The sequence below is a fragment of the Schistocerca serialis genome, chromosome 5, assembly GCF_023864345.2.
Source record: "Schistocerca serialis cubense isolate TAMUIC-IGC-003099 chromosome 5, iqSchSeri2.2, whole genome shotgun sequence".
NCBI lineage: Eukaryota > Metazoa > Arthropoda > Insecta > Orthoptera > Acrididae > Schistocerca > Schistocerca serialis.
Genome location: NC_064642.1, coordinates 259,921,854 through 259,944,611, shown reverse-complemented (window position 1 = coordinate 259,944,611; position 22,758 = coordinate 259,921,854). Strand labels below are relative to the sequence as shown.

Sequence of the window (22,758 nt, the reverse complement as noted above, 5' to 3'; positions counted from 1 at the left end):
TAATTGGCAGAATAATTGTTCTCTCTTACTCGACATTTTTTAAGACTTTAAATTAAATTAATTATACTGTACTGTATACTAGGTCGTAGAGGACGGCCAGCTTCGAAGTCAACTACCGTTAATCGGGTAACAAGATATTGTTTGAAATCGCCTGGTAGAGCTGTTAAAGAAGATGAAGGTAAGCACAAAGTCAAAATATGTTTCTTACTGCTGCTGTTTTATATAATTGTATACCAGTATTTTAAGTTGGCAAGGGAATCAACACTTAGTAACTGCCATAAACTGGTAAAAATATATTGCATACTGTTTTATGTGTGTAGTTTGGCTGAAAATGGATTGACAACAAAAGTACTTTGCACTGTAAAATGTATTAACCCTTTAACTGCTCTCTACGTGTCAACGTGTGCGCGTTTGTACCAGTCCTTCTACCTGGTACTCTGAATGTGTCTACGCTTAGAAGGACTGGTGGCACGTGTAAACACGTTCAGAGCACACAGGGACAGGTTCAAAGGCACGTGTATTAACGCGTCCAGAGCAGTTAAAGGGTTTACACTAGTAAAACACAGGTCATTTTTATAATCAGCATCAAATGCTACTTAAATTTCTAGTTGTATCTGTGTTCCATTGTATTATTATTTTTATCCTGATCTATCTACATGAGCTGTTTAAATAGAAAAACTAAAGATTTGTGATTGAAGACAGTGATTTTTTAACGTAGTTTGGCTGGTGAGTTTGATAATTTTTTCAGTAGTGGACTAGGGTCGCATTTAAGATGGAAGTTGACAATCAGTCAGCTTCATCTTTTTATAATGGATCTGAATTTTTTCAGAAATAAATTCAGGGACAGGAAACCATAAGTTGTCATCATTAAGTCAACAGGTGGGGCAGTCAGTGCATTTGTGAAACACTTGCACACAGAAAATAAATCTTTTTGATGTTATGAGGCAAGATGAAGGCCCTTTGCAAGGCTTGTGGTACAACAGTTCTAAACTTAGTATAAGACCTCAGGAACATGGTGTAATCATATTTTTGTATATTGTATAATGCAATGTCTAGCAAGTTAGTGCTCTAAAAGTAATGTAACATCAAGTATAGGGTAAGATTACTTCATTGCTGACCTGTCATTTAATAACAAATCTTGTGATTTATTGCCAGAACTGAGAGAATCTATTTCACTTCAAGATTTCATTGTTCCACACCCATCACCTATGTGAATTTCACCTTCTCATTCCGTCATCTAGCATCATGCTAATACTTAGAATTATTGTAGGACATTGCAATGCATTATCACAGCATGAAAATATCTTGATTATCATCACGCAATACTACAAAATCATCTGAACTTACCATCGGGAATGAAAGAGCTTTTCATTTCTTCAAGTTCAGTGGTTTGATGCTAAGCAGGCCAAGTTTATGTAAGTCTTTGTATCCATTATTGCTCACAAATTGAACAGATCTTTTTCATTGAAATTACTTACTGTACTGTGAAGAAATGTTAGTAGCAAAATATACAAGTTATCTTCTGGCCAGGAAACTTTAAAGCTGTTCATTGTGGATCTTTACTGACCTGCTTTTGTGCTCATTGTTTGTCTTCTTTACATCAGTAGCCAATCACAGATTGAAAAAGAAATTAAAGTTTCTCTCTCTCTCTCTCTCTCTCTCTCTCTCTCTCATTTATACGTGTTTAGTAATATTATGATTCATGGTGCTGATCATCTGTAGATTAATATTCACACTTTTCTGTAACCGGTCGGCAAGTTCACATGCAAATGGTAATAATCGATGATGATTACGTAGAACTCTTTACAGTCGCCGATGGATGCAAACTTGCTTTAAACAACTGAGTAACGGAACATTTGTACAGGTTTAATGTATGCTGCCTACTGAGTTGAAAATATTACTTATTGACACAAAACATTACATAGGGTATGCAATCATTGATGACTGGTTACAGACTGATTATGGCTGTGCGCGCTACACCTATTTTGAGATGTGCATAGGACAGATATTACAAAATTTTAACATATAAAGCCATTACCTTCTAAATATTAACATAGAAAACGGTAAAAACATATAATACAGATTCAGATTAGATAAATATGTCATTTTGGTTAACCATTGGTTGGACATCCTTAAATAGTTACAACTGATGTTCATGTTTTGTGTTGTGGAAGTATTGGCATGCACTCAAGTATGCAAAAGCCCATCAAGAATATTCTGAAAACTCAAATTTTCAAATTTTTATATTTCATAAAGTAATGTGTTATGCTAGGGAAGTTACGCATTTTTAGAATCAAAAAGTTCAGGAGTGCAACACAGTACCATTGAAATTTTGAAAGGACGTCAATTTAGAAGCTAATAAACTTGAATAAATATAACTTTTGAACAATTTTCAGAAAAGATGAAAAAAAAGGCTTTCAATTAGATTTGTCAATCCCAAAATAAGCGAGATCAAATTTTGAAGTACACATGATTTTTACAGACAGTAAAGTTTGAATATTTTTCTAAGAACAGTGCTTCTGCCTGAACTTTCTACACTATTGGTATCAACCCAGACCTAATTACCATATTTACATGTTTGTAAGATGACCATCCTTTTAAGAGGTTCCTTGAGATAATTTTGTTTTGACATAATCTGACTAATCAAAATTACAAATTGTTTTATTGATATCAAATTTCTGACCAAGAAAGTTAACACAATAACTATACCTATCTTATCTCATTTATTGATTGTCTGTATATTGATAATATAAGAGAAATGAAATAAACAAAAAGAAATGACCTTAATTTTTATTTTATTTATTTATTTTGCTTACTATCTCTGTAACATCAATACAGTGGAACTTCGTGAAGCGAGTGTAATTCATTCCAGAATCTTACTCATAGTTTGAAACATTCATTAAGCAAATCAGTTTATCCCATATAAATTAATGTAAAATAAGATAATGTGTTTCATACAGAAAAAGTACTACATGTTTTATCCTATTCAGGCCATTTATTCAATGAAAATTATATGTACAGTATTATGCATTTTATTACAATACATAACTAATTCTTTTTTACTAGGGAGCTATCTATAGTCATTTGTTTCTGCCGACACTTCAACATTTGCAAAAATGTGAACACAGCATGATCGTGAAATATATTTATAGCACGCGTAGCCACTGCTTTATTGGGGTGATGATTCCCATGCTTTCACAATTTCTCTTATTGCACCTGAAGATTGCTGCTTTGTTGTTACCTCCTCCTCCTCTGAACTCCTCTCCACAACTTCTTGCTGTGAAATACACTGAAACTCCATAACTCTTTGATGGTCACTTCTTGTCTGTGACCTTCTACAAACTCATCAGTATCATTGTTATCCACTTCTAATCCCATGCCCCTGGCCAAAGACACAATCTTGTTGACTACAGGCTCTACATTTAGTGATTCAAATGCCTTAGAGTCACATTCCACAGTTCACTCCAAACAGAAGTAAGAGTCTTCTTGGTGACCTCTTCCCATGCCTTTTAAATCATATTGACACAGGCAACAATGTTGATGTAACATTTCCAAAACTCTCTGAGATAGAGATTGGTAGCTTCAGTCGACTCAAAGCACTGCTCGGAGAGTGCTTTAGTGCAGAGCTTCTGAAAGTTAGAAATAATCTACTGGTCCATAGGCTGCAGTAACGGAGGTGGACTTATAGGCCTGGAGAATGGGCAGGAATGTTGTCCATTACAAGCAAGACATGGGAGTAGCAGATTCATCTCGAGCAAATATTTTTTCACCGCAGGACCAAACACTTCATTGATCCAATCACAAAAAAAGATCATGTGTCACCCAAGCCTTGATGTTGGGCCACTACATCAAATTTAACCTGTTCTTCTGGATTTCACACTTCTTGAAGGCTCATGGTGTTCCTGAATGGTAAAAAAGCAGCAGAGCAGCAGTTCAATCTTCAGATCGCCACATGTGTTGGCACAGAATATCAGTGTGAGACGGTCATTCATTGGGTTGTGATCGGGCAAAGCATTCTCCTCCGCTGTTATAAAGATACGCTTCTGCATTTTTTTCCATGATAGACTCATCTCGTCACAGCTAAAAACCTGTTGCGACAGATAACTCTCAGGATCTACGAGCATCTTGAAGTTGCTGATGAAGTTTTCTGCTGCCTTTGAGTCGTAGCTGGCAGCCTCCTGTGCCTCAAAATGCTGGAGATGCCAGTTCTTCTCTTAAACTTCTCAAACCACCCACGGCTTCCCTTAAACACTTCTTCGGCCTGCGATGATCCTGGCGTTGTCTTAATGAGGTCAGCGAAAATCATTCTCACCTTCTCATAAATGATCTTCTCGTTAGCAGTGTCACCTTGCAATTGCTTTTCATTTATCCATATAAGGAGCAACCTTTTGACATTGTCCAGAATATGAAACCTTTGTTTACATACTCTTGTCACTTCCTTTGAAGCACCTGTATCCTTAATTGTCTCCATGTTCTTGAGAAGGATCGTGCAAATAGTTGATCTAGACCAGTTGTATGTTTGCACTAAATCAGCTCACACTACATTCACATTTTTCAATGCTTTTACGTTTCATTTCTAAGGTAATTTTCTTTCTATTATGGTCATATTCTCGCGGCTTTACCTTCGGGGACGAGTGAACACAAGATTTAAAAACATGTGTGATCACAAGCTGCACTAAGATTATAGCAAAAAGAGCGCTAAACCCAGATTGCAGTACGTACTAAAGACATTGTTCATATGCTGCTGCCGATAATGAAAGATGTTCATATTGTTGAACGTTTCTCCCACTGGGCATGAGCAGCTGGTGATGTCACAATAAATTATCATCACTCTTTAAGCGATACATCATTCGTGAAGCAAGTCTTTATGTGAATTGCGCGTTTTGAGAGGTGCTCATGAAGCTAGGTTCCACTGTAGTTCATTGATTTGACTAGTCTCTCTTTTTCAACAACTGACCACAGTATCCCAGTAAAAGTAACTATTACTATGTAAAAAAATAAAGTGTGTTAGTAAAGTGTTTCAAATATTCCAGGGCCGCCTCCACCAAAGTGTAGAAGACAGAGCAGAGTGTTAGAGAACAGTAAGTCCTTTAAAATAGTTATACATTTATTTTTTAATAACATTATTTTTCTTTGTAGTTCGTACTTTTGAGAAGAATTTATACTCAGAATAGCAAATACTTTCTCTGTCAGTCTGGCCAAATATAGTAGCCATTGTTCACTATATCACTGAAATGAAGTATGCTGAAGGTAATAGAATCTGTGACTATCTGTCGATATCAAAAATCAATAAGAAAATCCTGTTTCAAGGTAAGGAATTTGCTAATGTTGAGAATGACTATTAAGGTGAACCACCTTTTGCATGCAGCTATGGGATGTTCTTAAACTTCATATACATGTTGGATTTACTGGAACAAATGGGATTTCTGTCTGAGTGGATTTGCCATTTGTATCTGTTTGAGACCAGACTGATGTGAATATTCTCTGAACATTACTTTTGTATGCAAATCAATCGGTAAACTATGTGTGACAACAGGCATACAGAAAAGGCAAAAATTATGATATTCGTAAAGAGGCACAGAGTTTTTGTTAGAGTGTAAGACCCTATGCAATGAAAGCTCTCTCAACCACAGGTTTTCAGTTCACAACAAGCTCATGGAAATGGATCTGTCACATACTATTATCATAGTTGGAGCATTGTAGTAAATTTTGTGCTTCTTACAGTTGGTGAAAGCTAATGAATGCCCTTCTGCCTCATGAATACTGGCCTCTGCTGTTAATTCTGATACAGTTTGAGCAGAAAAGCTCATTGAGTGATTCAGGCACTTATGGGCAATTATAAGACACCAGATTTGTATTAAGACTGAGTAGAGTTACACACCCATCCATTGATCAAAATTTAGATTTTCCATGGTGTCCCTAAATCATGTTGGGAAAAATGTGAGATTGTTTATTTGTGAAGGACAGCAGATTTCCTTCTCCATCTTTTCCCAATCAGAGCTTGTGCCCTGTCTCTCAGTACCTGATCATTTACAAGACATTAAATCCCAATCATGTTTTCTTCTTCACAGGAGATAGTAAAATCTTCTGTGAAGTATTCTCCTTGGTGCCCATGTGACCCTTTCTCCAAGCAACGTTCAACATTGCCACAACTTAGGGTATCAAAGTGACTTCAGATGCAGACCAGATAAAAACTCAGTTGGGAAAAGTTGAGGAAGACCGTGCACCAACACTGAAGATTTATCATGTTGTAGACATGTAATGAGGTTTCTTCTGAACAAATGGTTAATAAAATGCATAGTTTTAGGATAGAAAACCATCATGTCGGGATTGAACAAATGTAAATAGGTGCACCTATCATTCTGAATTGAATTCTGTTTATGAAGAAACAGAGCACAGTAAATGTCAAATTTGTTGGATGATGCTAAAAACACTTTAAAAAATTCAAAATTAGATGTGTATAAGATGAAGTGTAATCTTAAAACCCTTTCCTACCATTATTTTACTGTAGATTACACATGCTTTCAGTTTTACATCCTTGGGACTAGACTACACCCACAACATTGGATCAGTGAAACCATAACAGCAAAACTATGCAAATGGTCCATGCAGAAAGTATTGAAGGCTTTTTATGCCCATAGGGTGTCGTCATTATTAACTTTTTAGGAAATAGTAAAACGATAACTTTATCGATTTAAACAAAACTTTTCATTTGTTTGTATAGTGTGTTTAAACAGAAGAGAGCAAATTAGCATGCAAAAACTTGTTCTTGCTTCATAACATTGCACCCATTAACACATCAGCCATAACAGTGCCAAAAGCTAATTACTCAGGTTTCAAAACAGTTCTTGATCGACCTGCTCTCAAGATTTGGCCCCCATGTGACTTTTCTTTAACCTAAAAATTGGTTTAGAAGAATGAAAGTATCTACAAATGAAAATGCTTTTATGCTGTAAACAAGTTTTATTCAGACTTTGAAATGAGTTTCATTAATAAGAGAATAAAAAAACTGGAATCTTCATAGATCAAATGCATTGGTGTGTGTGTGTGTGTGTGTGTGTGTGTGTGTGTGTGTGTGTGTTTGTTTAAATTTATTGCAGTTATAAACTAAATCTTTGAAGTAACATGGTTTTAAATTTTGACCATTAAAACAAATGTCAATTAATTCTTGCGTACAATAGCCTGCTGATGAATATTGACTCATTTATGAATAGTCAGTAGTCATAGAATCACAATATCCAGATCATAAGCACAATTAAATTTTTTTAAATTGTTGAAGGCAGTGATTTGAAATCCAAAGCTAAATAATCTTCCAAGCCATAGGCAGAAGTGATCATGTTTCTAAATAACTATGTGTTTCATATTTGAGTACTGTAAAATACGTTTGTAATGTGCAACTTAATGGGAGTTAGAACAGGAAAAAAAAACTTTCCACATTTTCGGATTTTTATCTCATTATAAAATTTGCAATTTTCTGAATAAAATGATGTATATATCACTTACAAACTCACATGGGAAGTATTTTATTTATTTATTTATTTTAAATATAATCTACACCGGTTGAAAATGTTAAAATTTTCACTTGCATTACTTCAAGATCTAATAAAATTGGTAATTTTTTATATAGAAGGCTGTGGATTGCTGTGTTATAAAGGTTAACACTGTTGGCCATGTCCAGAAGAGGGTGGGCACCAGGTTGAGGAAGTTGAAACAAAGTTTGAGGGACAAGAAACTTTCTGATGGTAAAACCATAAGAGGCAGGGTACAGGCAAAATGACTGATGAACCACATCAGTATTATGGGATGTCCATTAGAAGTAATACTGAGGATTTGTTGAAAGTTAAGCAGGCAGTATGGGCTACCTTCTTCCACATACTGTCAACTGATGAAAAACCAGTACACCACCTTTGCCCTTCTGGACCTGATTCAGGGTGCAATTACTGCAATGCTCAGTACTCAAACAGTTCATACATATAAACAGGCTATCCCAACAGCAGTAAGGGATATCATAAAACCTATTTACAGAGACATGGCAAATCCTGAATTACTGAAGAAGTGTCTGCATGGTCAGATTCAAAATTCCAATGAATCGTTCAGTAATCTTACATGGATTCTCTTACCAAAAAGTGTTTTTGTTGGAATGATGACACTAGAGTGGGGGGAGGGGGGGATCAGTGATGTTTGTTGGAATGATGACACTAGAGTGGGGGGGGGGGGGGGTGGTGTCAGTGATGGCAACATTAGTAGGGTGAAAGAGCTACAGCATATGGGAATTACTCCTGGAGCAAACTGCATCAGAGAACTTTTAACAGATGGACAAAGTTCGCATTGATAAAACAGAGTATGCAGCATAGTTGGCCACTAAGGAGTCCAGAAGGAAGAAAAGAAGAAAAAACTTGGAAAAAGATCAAGAGAATTATATACAGTATGGTGCAGGGTGCTTCTGAGTGTCTAAAAATAAAAAATTAAGCATATATTGAGTTACAGTTTTTTGAAACTTTAGAAGCCGCTCCTGAAAATTTACATTTTTTGTTGCACTTTCCCTAAACTCAGAAACCACTTCGAGTAGAGTATTCAAATTTTCAGGGAGTAATATGACATATCCTGAGTCAACTGAACTAAAAGAAGAACATAATGTTATATATAATTAAAATTATTCAGGATAACATACAAAAAAGTACACAAAATTTGAACCGTGTAATTAAAAAATTGTATTTCCCAAAGTAGTGGCAGAAATGCAATTATTGTAATTCAGAAATACACAGAAGCAAAGTCACTAAATTTAACATTGTCGGTATAGGGCGTTCCAACTCCCCTTAAGTTAAATTATATATCAACAAATAGGTTTCAATTGAAAATAAATTTTATTTACAGATCGCAAGTCACCTGTAAAAAAGCAGAAGAAAGGCAGAGATAACCTAAATGCAAGGCCACTCACCAGGAGTGTATCAAAGCTGGTAAGTTTTTTGTTGCGTTATAAAGTAACTCTTCTCCTTCACACACTCTCTTCTTCCATAGTTTCCTCCCCATCCCTCTCACTACAGCTATATGCTAAAGATATTTGGCAGCGAGGTCACAATGGCCCTGACAAGGTAAGAATGATGTGTGAAGATATTCACTTAACAAGTGTGAATAGAAATGCAGGCAGGAATGCAGTGGTTAAATCCCCATTCAGCAATACAGATTTAATTTTTCTGTTGTTTCCATAAATTACTTAAACAGATGCAAAGATGATTCCATTGAAAATAACCCTTCTGATTGCCTTTCCGAATTTTTAGGTACGTGTAACTTTACTTTGTAAAATTCCAAAACTCTTTGAGTAATGGCCATATGGCTTACAAGCCAGAAGTAGTTCTGCTGTCTCAAACGACGTCGTTGGTAGGAAATTGTACTGTAATCCTCCATGATTTACAAGAAAAGAGAACTGTTACCTTCCAGGAAGTACTTCTCAAATTTAGTAGTCATCATCCCTCACCCCATCCCTTCAGTATTAGTGAGAAGGATTTTCAATGTTAGTTTGATGATTAGCGGTATTTGTCACTTTGTGTTTCACATTGAATGAAGGGGAGTGCAAGAGCAAGGTTGTAAGTTTTCTACCAGGCACAAAGTATTTTATGAAAGCTCATTATTCTAGGTAATCCATCTGAACAAAAAACACTCAAAATTACTTTATAAACCCATATCAACAAAATTATGTTATAGATACTTGGCATTTGACTGTTACATAACATCTACAACACAAATTTTCATTTGTACCATCACCATTCTTTGCTAAGTGAAGAGAATTTCTCCTTGTCTAATATTAATCCTGCATTGATTATTGGACACCGCTGCAGATAGTTATTAGACGGCAAAGCGAACTGGTTATCTGGCCAGGGTTGCAGCAGTATCGTGTTTACGCCAAAAAGCAGGGAGGTAAGGGGTAGCAATAGAGTATACTCCAGTACTCATCTAAGTGGATTACTACAATGCACTATAGGCCTTCATGCGTCAGTTGATGAAGTGCTTGTTTAGAAGAACAAAAATGGAACGTACAGTGTACTCACCTTTGCTGTTGACATTTCGCTTGCAGTATCCGTAAATCTTTCTTCCCCAATGATGTCACTGTTTTTCGCAGTAGTGTCTATTGATTCTTCGTCTGCTGTTTCGTTTGCGAATGATAATGCTGACTCCTTGTTAGAATTTGTGCCAACCGTTTATATAATGTTTTGTTCCGTTGTCCATCATAGTATCTCCCCTCCAGTAGTGATCACACACTTTTTTGGCGTGATAACATAGTATTTCAAGTCTTCTAATGCCACAATAACAGTAAAAACTATTATCAGATCAGCAAAAGCAAAGTGACTACATGGTGCAGTGGTTAGTGTTTTTCGCCAGTATTTCCAGCATTCCAGGTTCGGTTCCCGGCAACCAGTGCAGATATTTTTCTGATGGAAAGGTTGTGCCCTTGTGAGGGAAATTGAAAAGCTATGTTAATATAAAAGTAGCAAAGCTGATGTACAAGTCACCGAAGTATCAGTGTGTTGAAAGGCTTGCACAAGGTGGATTGACACATGATATTTATTTATAAGCAGCAAAAGTGTCAGCCATTATTGTTTTGGGCTAGAGAGCAAGATGCTTGACATATTACAACTACTGATCTGATTCTCCCCAAATTCCAGACCAGTTGTATAGGGTTTAGATCTAGATGGTATATCAGCAGTAGGTGAGGAGCCATTTTGTTGTAAAAGTTTGTCAGTGAAATAAAGTAGGGAAGGTTGGTGCTCCTTTGCGAAAAGCTTCAAAGTTTTCCTGTTATTCTACATTTAATTACTTGTTTATTGGGGGCACCTTTTAAAATCAGATCTTATATAAAAAGAGCAGCTTTTTTAGTGTTTCCTTGTTAGCCTGTAAGTCCAGTTCTCTGTTACAAGACCTGTGAAGTTTTTGCAGATACATTTTTCTTTATAATGTTCATAATATCACAGAAATTGTCTGATAATACATTTTTCTACGTCCTTAACTAAATGTGTGTTTTATGCCTCTTACTTATCCTCAAATTCTGCTCCACTTGGCATCGTGTCCCCCCTCCTGTAATTTTCACACCATTGACTTACTTGCCAACATTCACTTGCAACTTCCATCACCTATCACACCTTTTTCATTTCCATTGTCACTAAAACTAATGGTGTTAACAGAAAGTTGTTGCAACTTCCTGTTTTTTCCACAGTCGCCTATTGTTACTATTCACGCTCTCATTGTGAATTAACAATGTGTGCTACTTTGTATTAGAAAGTAACTGTGCCTCGTCACATGACCAAGTTAGATCTGACTACAGACGAGATACCAGTTCGCTTTGCCGATTAATGCACAAGAAGTTTTTCTACATGTGTGTTTTCTTTGCGTTTGAGAAGATCAAAGTTGCTACTGGAAGACAGTGTTCTCTGGCAGCCAGATGTATGGAACTCTGGTGATGACTTCCTTTAATTTTTTTATTTTTTCCATTTTTTATTTTTAGTTAGGTTTTTTGTTGTTTTTTATTTCACCAAGCTTCCTCTTCTCACATAATTTTAGTTATCAAGTTGGTGATGTCTCATCTGACTGCTTCGAACAAGAGAACTGTGCCCATCAAGGTAGTGTGATGATGTTTGCAATAGCTGCAAGTAGTAGTACTACATCCACGGTAAGTGGACTTCTTTAGTGTTCTTTACTTGTCATCAACTTTTTTAGTGTTTAGTCCTTCATGCCTTGCAGCATGACCACACCATTTGTTGGAGTGGCCAGACAATACTGGTTTTCAGTTTTCAATTGAAAAGTCTGCCACTTATCCCCTACGTATATTCTTAATGTGTTATTTACAACCTGCCTGAACTTTGAAAGACCTGTTATAAATTTTAAAAATTAACTTCAGTTTTCAATCCTTGTTTTTGCTTAGAATCTATTATTTCTTCCTCAAGGCACGTTGTCCCCGAAGCATTTAGTATTTTAAAATGTGCAATTTATAGAACATGAGAGCAGACCAAGATTGTCTGCACTGGGGTTAGTGAGTCTCCAGTTCACAAACTTACAAACTGTACTGCACACATATAGTCTAGGTGCTTGCATACTGTATCATTGTTCTTCAACCCATCTAACATTTTTTCAGTAATCATTTATAAGCAGCAATATCATGTGGGATTTATCCTTAAGAGCTGTCTTTTTAGATATGTGTGAGGTGAATGTCATACGTTACACCAAAGTTGCAGTCAATCACCATCTTGTCAATTAGAAGAAAACAGTTGTTTTTGAGGTGAGAAATTTTAGAAAATAAATCACGTAACCCTAGCAGCCTGCCTGTGAATTGCTTCAGTGTCTTCCATTAATCTGACCAGATGATGATTCCATGGAAGAGCTACACTTTCCCTAAATTCTCTCAATAAAACTAAGTTGGGCATTCGTCTTCCCTACTGCCAACCTGACCTCATTAAAATATCACTTTGCATTGTGATGCCTAAATATTTAATTGAAGTGACTGTCAAGTTGCGCCCTACTAATGCTGTATTTGAATGTGCAGGGCTGTTTTTCATACACACCTGCATTTACTTTGATTTTGCTACATTTAGAGCTGACATTCATCCACCAACTAGAAATTTTGTCATCTTGCATATTCCTACAGTCACTCAACAGTGACACTTACCTGCACACCACAGCATCATCAGAAAACAGCCGTAAATTGCTGTTCTGCCTGTCCACCAGGTCATTTGTATATGCAGAGAATAAAAGTGGTCCTATCACACTTACCAGAGAGACTTCTAACAATACCCTTGTCCCTGACAATACTCTCGTCTTTGATGAACACTTGTCATTGAGGATTGCATACTGGGTTCTATTACTTTAAAGGTGGTGGAGCCACTCGCAAATCTGTGAACCTAAACCATACGCTCAGACCTTTGTCTACAATGTACAGTGGGATGCCACGTCCAATGCTTTCCGGAAATAGAGTAATATGGAATCAGCCTGTTGTCCATTTGAGAAAAGGGCAAGCCGAGTTTTGCACAAGCGATGTTTTCTAAATCAGTGCTGATTTGTGGACAGAAGAGTTTCTGTCTTAAGGAAATTCCTCAGCGTTTTCCAAATTTGATTATTAGATCACAGAGGGCCAGTTCCATCCTTAATCCACTAGGCACATACACCACCCGAGTGTGATTTACAATCGGTGTAAACTTTGCCCGTAATCCCTCTGTGTCCCTTATACAGTAGCTAAATGATGTCCATTCATTTTCTAAGTGGGGTGCTAACAACTTCTTATCTGATTTTTCTAACATAAATATATATAAAAACAAAGATGAGGTGACTTACCGAACGAAAGCGCTGGCAGGTCGATAGACACACAAAATTCTAGCTTTCGCAACCAATGGTTGCCTCATCAGGAAAGAGGGAAGGAGAGGGAAAGACGAAAGGATGTGGGTTTTAAGGGAGAGGGTAAGGAGTCATTCCAATCCCGGGAGCGGAAAGACTTACCTTAGGGGGAAAAAAGGACAGGTATACACTCGCGCACACACACACATATCCATCCACACATACAGACACAAGCAGACTTTGGTCTTTAAATATGTCTGCTTGTGTCTGTATGTGTGGATGGATATGTGTGTGTGTGTGTGTGTGTGTGTGTGTGTGTGTGTGTGTGCGCGAGTGTATACCTGTCCTTTTTTCCCCCTAAGGTAAGTCTTTCCGCTCCTGGGATTGGAATGACTCCTTACCCTCTCCCTTAAAACCCACATCCTTTCGTCTTTCCCTCTCCTTCCCTCTTTCCTGATGAGGCAACAGTTTGTTGCGAAAGCTAGAATTTTGTGTGTATGTTTGTGTTTGTTTGTGTGTCTATCGACCTGCCAGCGCTTTCGTTCGATAAGTCACCTCATCTTTGTTTTTATATATATTTTTTCCCACGTGGAATGTTTCCCTCTATTATATTGATATCATTAATTTGTTTTCTAACATAAACTCGCTCTTGGCCTTCTTGGCAAATTTATTAACTTTGGTAACGATCATCTTTATGACGATGACGTGATTTCTAAGTCCTGTTACTATACTGTTGATACTGTGGCTACAAGGTCTAAAATATTCCTGTTGCATGTGAGTTGCCTAACTAGTTGTTCAAGTTAGTTTTTGGAAAATGCGTTCAGAAGTCAGACTAATTGCCATAGACGTTCCAGTCTATATTGGTAGGTTAAAGTCACCTCCAACTAAAACTGCAAGATCTGGGTATTGCCCAATACGGGGCATAGGTGCGTGTGCGCGCGCGTGTGTGTGCGCGCGCGCGTTTGTGTGTGTGTGTGTGTGTGTGTGTGTGTGTGGGTGTGGGTGGGTGGGTGGGTGTGTGTGGGTGGGTGGGTGGGTGTGGGTGTGGGTGGGCCCCTGTTGAGGTGAGAGAGACACATATCTGGGCCCCTGTGTAATTGGAAGATTTTGATGTGTTGCAAAGTGGGTGGCTTGTCCACTTTTAGTTTGGTGATCAGCAGTCCACATATATCTGCTGTAGTGAGCTTTTTCTGTAATACCCTTTTGTTATGTCACATCTGAAACAAATCTGTCTCCTTCCTCCCCTTTATATATATACTTACGGCGCTGGAGTCATATTCAGAAGGGAAAGGGTTGAAATCTATCCAGCCATACTACAGGTTTAGGTTTCCCATGGTTTTTCAAAATCACTGAAGTCAAATGCTGATATAGTTCATGTGATATGGACAAGCCACTACACCTTTGAATTTGTTAGGTGTCTACTGTGATGGTTCCTGATATGGACTCGAAATGATGGCCTTGCTAGTTCATTGTGTATAATTTCCTTTATCTATCTGTGCTTGTTCCCTGTGTACAATGATTTCATTATTAATCATCTTTCCTTCCCCTTCCATCCTTCGTTTCTTATCATAAGTTTCACAAAGTAACTAAGTACCGGATGATATTTGTGTGCTTCTGGGGGAGGGGTTAGGAATGTTGTATATGTACAATGAAAACTGTTAACATTACACAATAGCGGTCCAGACAAAATACTGTGTGACTTCATTCCCTTTTTGTTTTTAACACACAATGACAATCGTTAAACAAGAAAAGAATTTTTTTCTAGAGTGAAGAAATATACCCGATTTCTGTAGTCATGACATCACCTAGATTTATCAGCCCACTCCCTTTTTGACTTGTTTGTAGAACTCAGTAACAAGTATTCCAGAAATTACGTTTACTACAGTGTGAGCAATGTGTGGAGCAATTTTCTGACATGTGCTGGTCAGTAAAAACATTCACCATTAAAAGAAGTTTGTGTTTATGCAAACAGGGATTGGACGAAACTGTGGAAACACTGCGAAAAATGCCTGAATGCAAACGTGGTCAAATTGTCGGTGCTCTTATGGTGGATGCTTTTGTAATCAAAGTATCCGAAGTGTTTGGTGTTTCAAGAGGTGTTGTTTGAAACATTTGTATAGCATACAGGGAAAGTGAAAATTTATAATATGCTAAATCACAGTGTAGATGAAAATGTGTACATTGAACAGTGGTGGCAGAGTGTCATTGTAGAGGATTGTGGCAAAAAATAAGAGAACGCAAAAGTCATCGTGGAACTGATGCCGCACTCATGAACCCTATCAGCATCAACACAACACAATGGGAGCTCCATAAATTGGTCTCTTGGTCGGATGAATCTCAGTAAGAACCGTTTCCAACTTCCAGCTAAGTTTATGTCCTGAGAGTGAAATGTGACGGGAGTTGGGTGATGATTTGGGCAGCCATATTGTGGTATTCCACGGGCCCCATGGTTACTCTGTAAGGTCACATTACAGCCAAGGATTATGTGACCCTTCTTTCTGATCCAGTCCATCCCATGGTACAGTGTTTGTTCCCCAGTGGTCACACTATTTTCCAAGATGACAGGGTCCATGTTCATACAGCTCACATTGTCCAGGACTTATTCTGTGAGACTTTGTGGTCTGCTTTGGAGAGAAGGGTGCACGATTGCTTTCCACCTCAGTCATCGTTACCTGAACTTGCCACTATTTTTCAGTATGAATTGTATAATATTCCCTTGAAAAACAATTCAGGGTGAGGCAACTAGAAACTGTTTTGAATGCCAGGGCTTTTCCTTTACTATAATAGGCATGATACCGTGTTATGTTTTTGGTGTTTCATATTTTTGTTTCACTCCTGTATGTGTTCCAATATCCACAGATCTATTGAAATTATTTATGAAATGCGTGTTTTTATTAACTGTGTGTATTAAAAATTACCCAAAGACATTCTGCATAGAACTAAATGTTTCGTGCAGCATTAACAAAAACCATATTCCGTGCGAATGCAGCTTTATTGTAATACACTGAAAGGACAAACTATTTTCATTGGATTATGACAATGAAGATTATATTTCCTACCCTATTAAAACATCACTTTTGCCTTTTTGCGCGCGCATGCCGACCCCCCCACCTCACTCCACCCCCTCACACACACACACACACACACACACACACACACACACACACACACACACACTGATTTGGAGAGTCCCACCATGATTTCATCTCTTGTGCCAATTACGTAATTTCAGAGGAGCACCTACACCCAACATCCTCAAGTATCTGTTGTATGCATTTTAATGTTTGTCTACCCCTACAGTTTTTGCTCTCCACAGCAGTTATTTCATGTTGTGTTATCATCCTATCCCTTCTTCTAGTTCACACTTCCCAATTATTCAGTTGCTTGCCAGTTCTATTGAGAACCACCTCATTTATTTCATATTAGTGCACTTCATGTTTAAATATCCTTGCGTTACACCACATCTGAAACAAATCTCTCTTCCCCCCCCCCCCCCCTCTCTCTCTCCCCCTCCCTCCCCCCCCCCTCCCTCCCTTCCTCCCTCTCCCCCCTCTCCCTGCCCCCCCCCCCTCTCTCTCTCTCTCTCTCTCTCTCTCTCTCTCTCTCTCTCTCTCTCTCTCTCTCTCTCTCTCCCTCTCTCCCTCTCTCTCTCTCTCCCCCTCTCCCTCCCTCTCTCTCTCTCTCTCTCTCTCTCTCTCTCTCTCTCTCTCTCTCTCCAGTTCATCGTGAAAGGATGAATGCTGGCTCTCCAAGGCTATTGGTAGTTACAATGGAATATCATGTACACCTGTCGCGCCTTGTTTTGACTTATTTTCCACAAGAAATGCACAAAATCCATTTCATCTAATTGCAATAGAAAGAATGTGTCCAGAATAACACTGGATGTGTTGTATTAAAATGTGGCTATAGCTGGCATTTACGTTTTTAGTCAGTGGAATGTAAATTAAAAGATCTGACTTCAGCAAACAAATATTTAGGCCAGGAACCGTCATCATGCTAGATCTCTCAAGTACCAATTAGGTTAAAAGGATTTCCGAAAATGTAATATCCGCAGATTTGCATAAAAGAACTGCAGAATAGATAAGGCACTTGCAGGTGCTGCCTCAGTTCTCCTATCTGGAGGAAGACCTTTGTATCGTTGGAAATGAAGCTCAAAAACCATGCAACACTTCTTTTCCCAAAAATGAGTTACGATTATGTAATTTCTTCATCTAGAAAGGATGGTAAAAGATTGCGTACTATCTGTGAAATAAGTACAGTTCTGTAAGTTAATATTGTTTTCTTGCAACAGTTGGCAGTATGATTGCCAATAGATGACATGACACACAAAGAAATTTATAAATTTCAATTACAGATCATTTATTTGGTCATGGGTGCATTTAAACTACTAAATGTTGTGGAAATGTGTAAGTAGTATTCAAAACATAATTGTCTCCCTTCAGTTGTTACTCTTCTGTAATGGTGATACTTGTGCCAGGGAACTGCTGCTGTGTTTGTCTTACCTTAAGTGAAAACAGAAATACTTGGTACTACGCTACTCGAATGCTTAAACTGTAATTGCTCGTCTGTGTGAACGATGCTGACCAAGATTCATACTGTTTTGGCTGCCTGATAATATTTAAGCTAAACTTACAAATGAAAGTAACATTGTATGATGCGTCACTACCTAACCACGTAGCTCGATACATAGAAAGAACTGCTACAGTATACTACAGAAGGTAACAGGCAGAAATATGCAGTTAGACGAAAGGGGGGGTGTATATATATATATATATATATATATATATATATATATATATATATATATATATATATATATTCAAAGAAAATAATTACACTGAAATCTGTGATGGCCCCCTGGGCATAGAAAAAGTTGGAACATGGTCCTTAGGAGTGTGTGTGATCACCATGAACAACAATATAAGTTCTGCAACTTGCTCCCATGCTAGCCACACAGTTGGTAAGGAGTCCTGGTTGTAGGGCCTTCATTCCTCCTCCAGCATGAATGACAAGCTGTGAGTGATGATTGGTATACGGGGGTGTGCTGCAATATGTCTCCCAAACACATCCCACATGTGCTTGATAGATCTAAGCTGGGGAAACAGGCAGACCAGTCCATTCACCAACTATCCTCACATTCCAGGAGCTCCTCTACATTCACTATTGTCATTCATAAAAGAAGCCAGGGCCAAATGCACTCCTGAAAAAATGACTGTGAGGAGGGAGTACAGTGTCACATGAACATTGACCAGTGAGTGTAACTGGAGGTCAGTATGTCCATGCAACATCATGCCTCCACACACCTAACACCTGGATTCCCAAAACAATCATATTCAACAACGAACCAGCACATGACGGGAGCTGAGAACACGTAATGCATCCAGGAACGTTGTTGAATAAGATCGTATTGGTGGTCAAGGTGTTATGTTGTGGGGAGACATAACATTATGTAGGCGTACTGTGCTCCAAATCTTTGACCACAGTACACTCACTTGTCATGTCAACATTATTGTGACACAGTGTTCCTTCCCTGTGTGCATTTTTTCAGGGGTATTTGGCCCAACTTTATTTTTATAGATGACAATGACTGACCGCATCAAACAGCACAGATTGCTCATGAATATGATATGGGATTTCAATTGGATTTCATTTTGAACTCTCTATTTATAAGAATGAAAAGTTAGGAGTTATGTGAAAATATTGTAACTCCCACTGGCGGTAAACAAAAATTTAAACATTTTGAGGGCTCTAATAGTGATTTAGAAATAGTACATGCTGGCTATGGGATCCATAATGTATGATATTCAATCTCCCATTTGAATTTGTCAAGACGACAGAGTCCCTATGGAACTGGCCGTAGCATCAGTAACGAAAAGTGGTTGTTTGCTTACATCTGCCAAGTTGACAGCGGTGTTAGGAATGTTTGAATTGGTTTGAAGAAGCATATACCTTCATAATTCTCCGTTGGTGGCATACACACATTCATGTCGTACAGTGGACAGTCTCCCACCTGCTCATTTAGCAGGTTCACTGAGCACATGAGAGCATCCTGTAGTAAGTGCAGAATGGTGCAACGTCCCTGTGAAGTGAGCCAGCCGCTGCCCCAGCAGAGAAATAGCTACTACGTTGCATCACTCTCATGCAGTGTTTTGGTTGACATGGCCAGTGCAGCCACTAATGGCAACCCCATTGCTGTTGCTCAGCAGCCTGAGCAAGCAGCTGCACTTTCTCTTACCCAAGACCATACTCTTGAATTGGAGGAAGCTATGGTGATGCAGAAGGTGCCATCACATAACATGGAAGATGCTCACTGCATGCACCCTCGATGCTGAAATGGTAACATCTGCCACTCATTCGGGTGTCAATATTGCTGGCAAATCAAGCAGTGTAATTCCAGTTAGAATTATTGACGCAGCCATCCTTAACTCCACAGGTTCCACTAAGTGTTCCAACAACGAAATGCAACCCAAACAGCAACATAACAAGAACACGACTGGCAAAGGAAATGGACACACCTTCCAGTGGTCACCCAAAAAGAGGAATATTTGTGTCATGCATCCTGGAGCACAGAAGGAAGCTGAACAACTAAAACCTACTTTATTGAGAACAGTCATGTCCATTAATGGTGCTGCACCTGCGTCAGAATCTACACATGGTGTCACTGCTGGCACTACAGCCAAGGAAAAAGACCCAGCTGCAAAACATTGCCCTGGTGGGCTGAAATCAAGACGAGAATGCCTCCACCTGCTGCAATGAAGCTGCAGCCTTCCAATGTAGGGCCAGAATTACACCATTACTGCACTCAGTATTAACCAGATTACATTTGGTCATAAAATTCATGTTCGCAGACTTTCTGGACGGCACAGCAGTCAATATTGTTTTTCTTCAAGTAGTTAATACTACCAGTATTGCTGTCGTGGGTCATACTGCCATTTTTAATGTGATTAGTGAATATTCTACTGGAACCGCTGTCTTGATGCATGATGGCATTCCTCTCACAAATGTCCAGCATCATCTTAATGGTCCAGGCAGCTGATGTACCATAGACAAAACACAGATAATAAACATACATGCTCCATCAGGCTCAACTAAACGACACGAGTGCTCCCTGTTTTTTAAATAAGAGTTACCAAGTCTTATTGGTACCCATGGCAGTCTGCTGCTCATTGCTGGAGACTTCAACTGTGTCGTCCGTGCTAATGATCAATCACCCAAATTCAGTAAGTGTTACAAACTGGGAACTCTGGTCATCGGTCTTCATCTCGTTGACACTTGGTAAAAGTTACATGGCCCCCCGTGTAGCATTTACCTGTCTGTCCCACTGTGCAGCAAGCAGTCTGGATTGGATACATGTTTCTCCTGCTCTGCAACCACCTGTCATGAGTGATGACATAGTGCCAGTTTTTTCTGACCTCTGTGCCTATTCCTGTTTTATAAATCTTCAACAGCAACAAGTCTCTCAATTTTTCAGCTACTGGAAGCTGAATAATAACCTCCTGCAGGACCCCGAGCTTAGAAATGAAACAAGACTCAGCTGGTATCAAATTCTTCTTCAAAGACACTGTGTCCCGGCGTTTTGACATGGCGGATTTGCTACACAAAGCCTAGGCTTCAGTCTATAGTGAAACAGTGCACATGACAAACGATTCTGGCAAAAATCAGGCATAGAGTTTTACTATCAATGTATCAGAGACCTTTATCAAAGAACTATTGTCCTAGACACTGCATCTGTATGCAAAACTCAAGTTCTTTAAATCTGATCACTGACACACAACGAGCACAGCTCTCTCGAGTCTTTGTTCAGTCCTGACCAAAAGACATAGTGACCAAAGAAAGGATATTGCTGATACCCCCCCCCCCCCCCCCCTTGCATGCAGACAGAAAGGTCAACTAATTATTGGAGTTGTGAATGACTCTGGCCAGTGAGTAGATACCCGGAGGGGGATTATGCACTGTGCCCATGCATATAGTACACTACACGAAAGACAAAATACCGATGATCAGGCCTGTCACGTAGTGCTAAACACCATCCAAGAACACCTGCAAGAAGTCAATAGAGTCATTCTGGAAGCCCCATTCATGATTGACGAAATTGAGGAAGCAACCTTCCACTCAGCTAAGGAAAGATCACCAGAGCCTGATAGCCTCTGAGCAGAATTCTACCAATGCTATTGGGACATGCTCAGGTGTATCTTCAGGCTATTGCTAATGATGTGCGGCAAGGCATACCAGTACCTGACCCTCTGAAAGGATGGATAGTTGTACTTCTGAAACCTGGTCAAAGCACGCCTGTAAGTAACCTGCAGCCTGTTTTGCTGCTTAATGCAGATTTCAAAATCATTACAAGTGCAACCAGTACTCGTAAGGAAACACTTTTGAAGAACACTTTAGGCAGCTAGCAACATTGTGCCATCCCTTGTAGACGGATCCTTATTGCAGCATGTGAACTGCAAGACGTGATACGCTCTGCAGCAGCAGGCGGAACTAATGGAACAGTTGTACTTTTAGACTTTTCTAAAAATGTAGATCGTGTGAGCCATGAGTTTTTAATTGAAACGTTGAAGAAGGTGGGACATGGCAATGGTACTACAGATATTCTCTTCTGTCTGTTATCAAATGCTTCCTTTTGTGGTCACCTCACAAAATCTCTCCGCATTCGTCATTCTGCCTGCCAAGAATGCCCACTGCATGGCTCTATATGCCATAGCCATTGTATTACTACTACATATCATTGAAAACAGAATTAGAGAACTAGTGGTTCAGAACACACTGATCTGTTGCACAGCATATGCAGACGACATATCTGTTGTTGTGTCTTCCTAACAGAACCTGGCCTCCTGGAAGGTGTAATTAAAATCTACATGAAGGCGTGTGGTGCTCTGATCAACAGCAGGAAGATGACTGTACTTCCCCTTCGTTGTGGATTTGGCGACACTTCTGAAGTGACATGGGCTGAGCAAAATACCTCGCACCATTCTCTTCTGGGCATTACTGAGAGGCACACCTGGCTGCATGATAACTAAGAACTGTGCAGACCTGAACAGCATCAGGGCCACACTTGACACTGCACTCCAATGGACACCTGAACCTCCTGCAAAAGGTGCAAACAATTCGTGTATCCATCTCAAGCAAAATATACTACACGGCCCAATTACGTCTGCTTCCTGCAGCTTTGGCGGTGAATATTCAGCGGGCATTCAGCTGATTTCTTCTTTGTGACAACATCTTTAAAGTGCAGTTTGCATTGCTCGCCCTGCCCCTCTCACGGCAAGACCTTGGGGTAATCAATGTCCGACACAAAAGTGCAGCACTCCCCATAAATTAAATGAGACCAATGAGCTTAGTGCCACCAATACATTTCGCGATAATTTCTCCAGAATACCAACACATCCAGAAATACTTCCTCAAATTTAGTTACCTCGCAGCTCCTCAACAAGACAA

At 39.0% G+C, this 22,758-nt stretch overlaps 1 protein-coding gene across 1 annotated transcript in view; it reads left to right on the top strand.

Moving 5' to 3' along the window:
* The window catches only part of LOC126482317 (uncharacterized), a 429,037-nt gene that overhangs the window by 374,767 nt on the left and 31,512 nt on the right, over positions 1–22,758 (top strand). Inside the window, exons 12-15 of the mRNA XM_050106359.1 lie at positions 83–178; positions 5,034–5,081; positions 8,875–8,957; positions 11,554–11,662. The gene's annotated coding sequence lies outside the window, so the exon portion shown is untranslated. The remainder of the gene's footprint in view (positions 1–82; positions 179–5,033; positions 5,082–8,874; positions 8,958–11,553; positions 11,663–22,758) is intronic.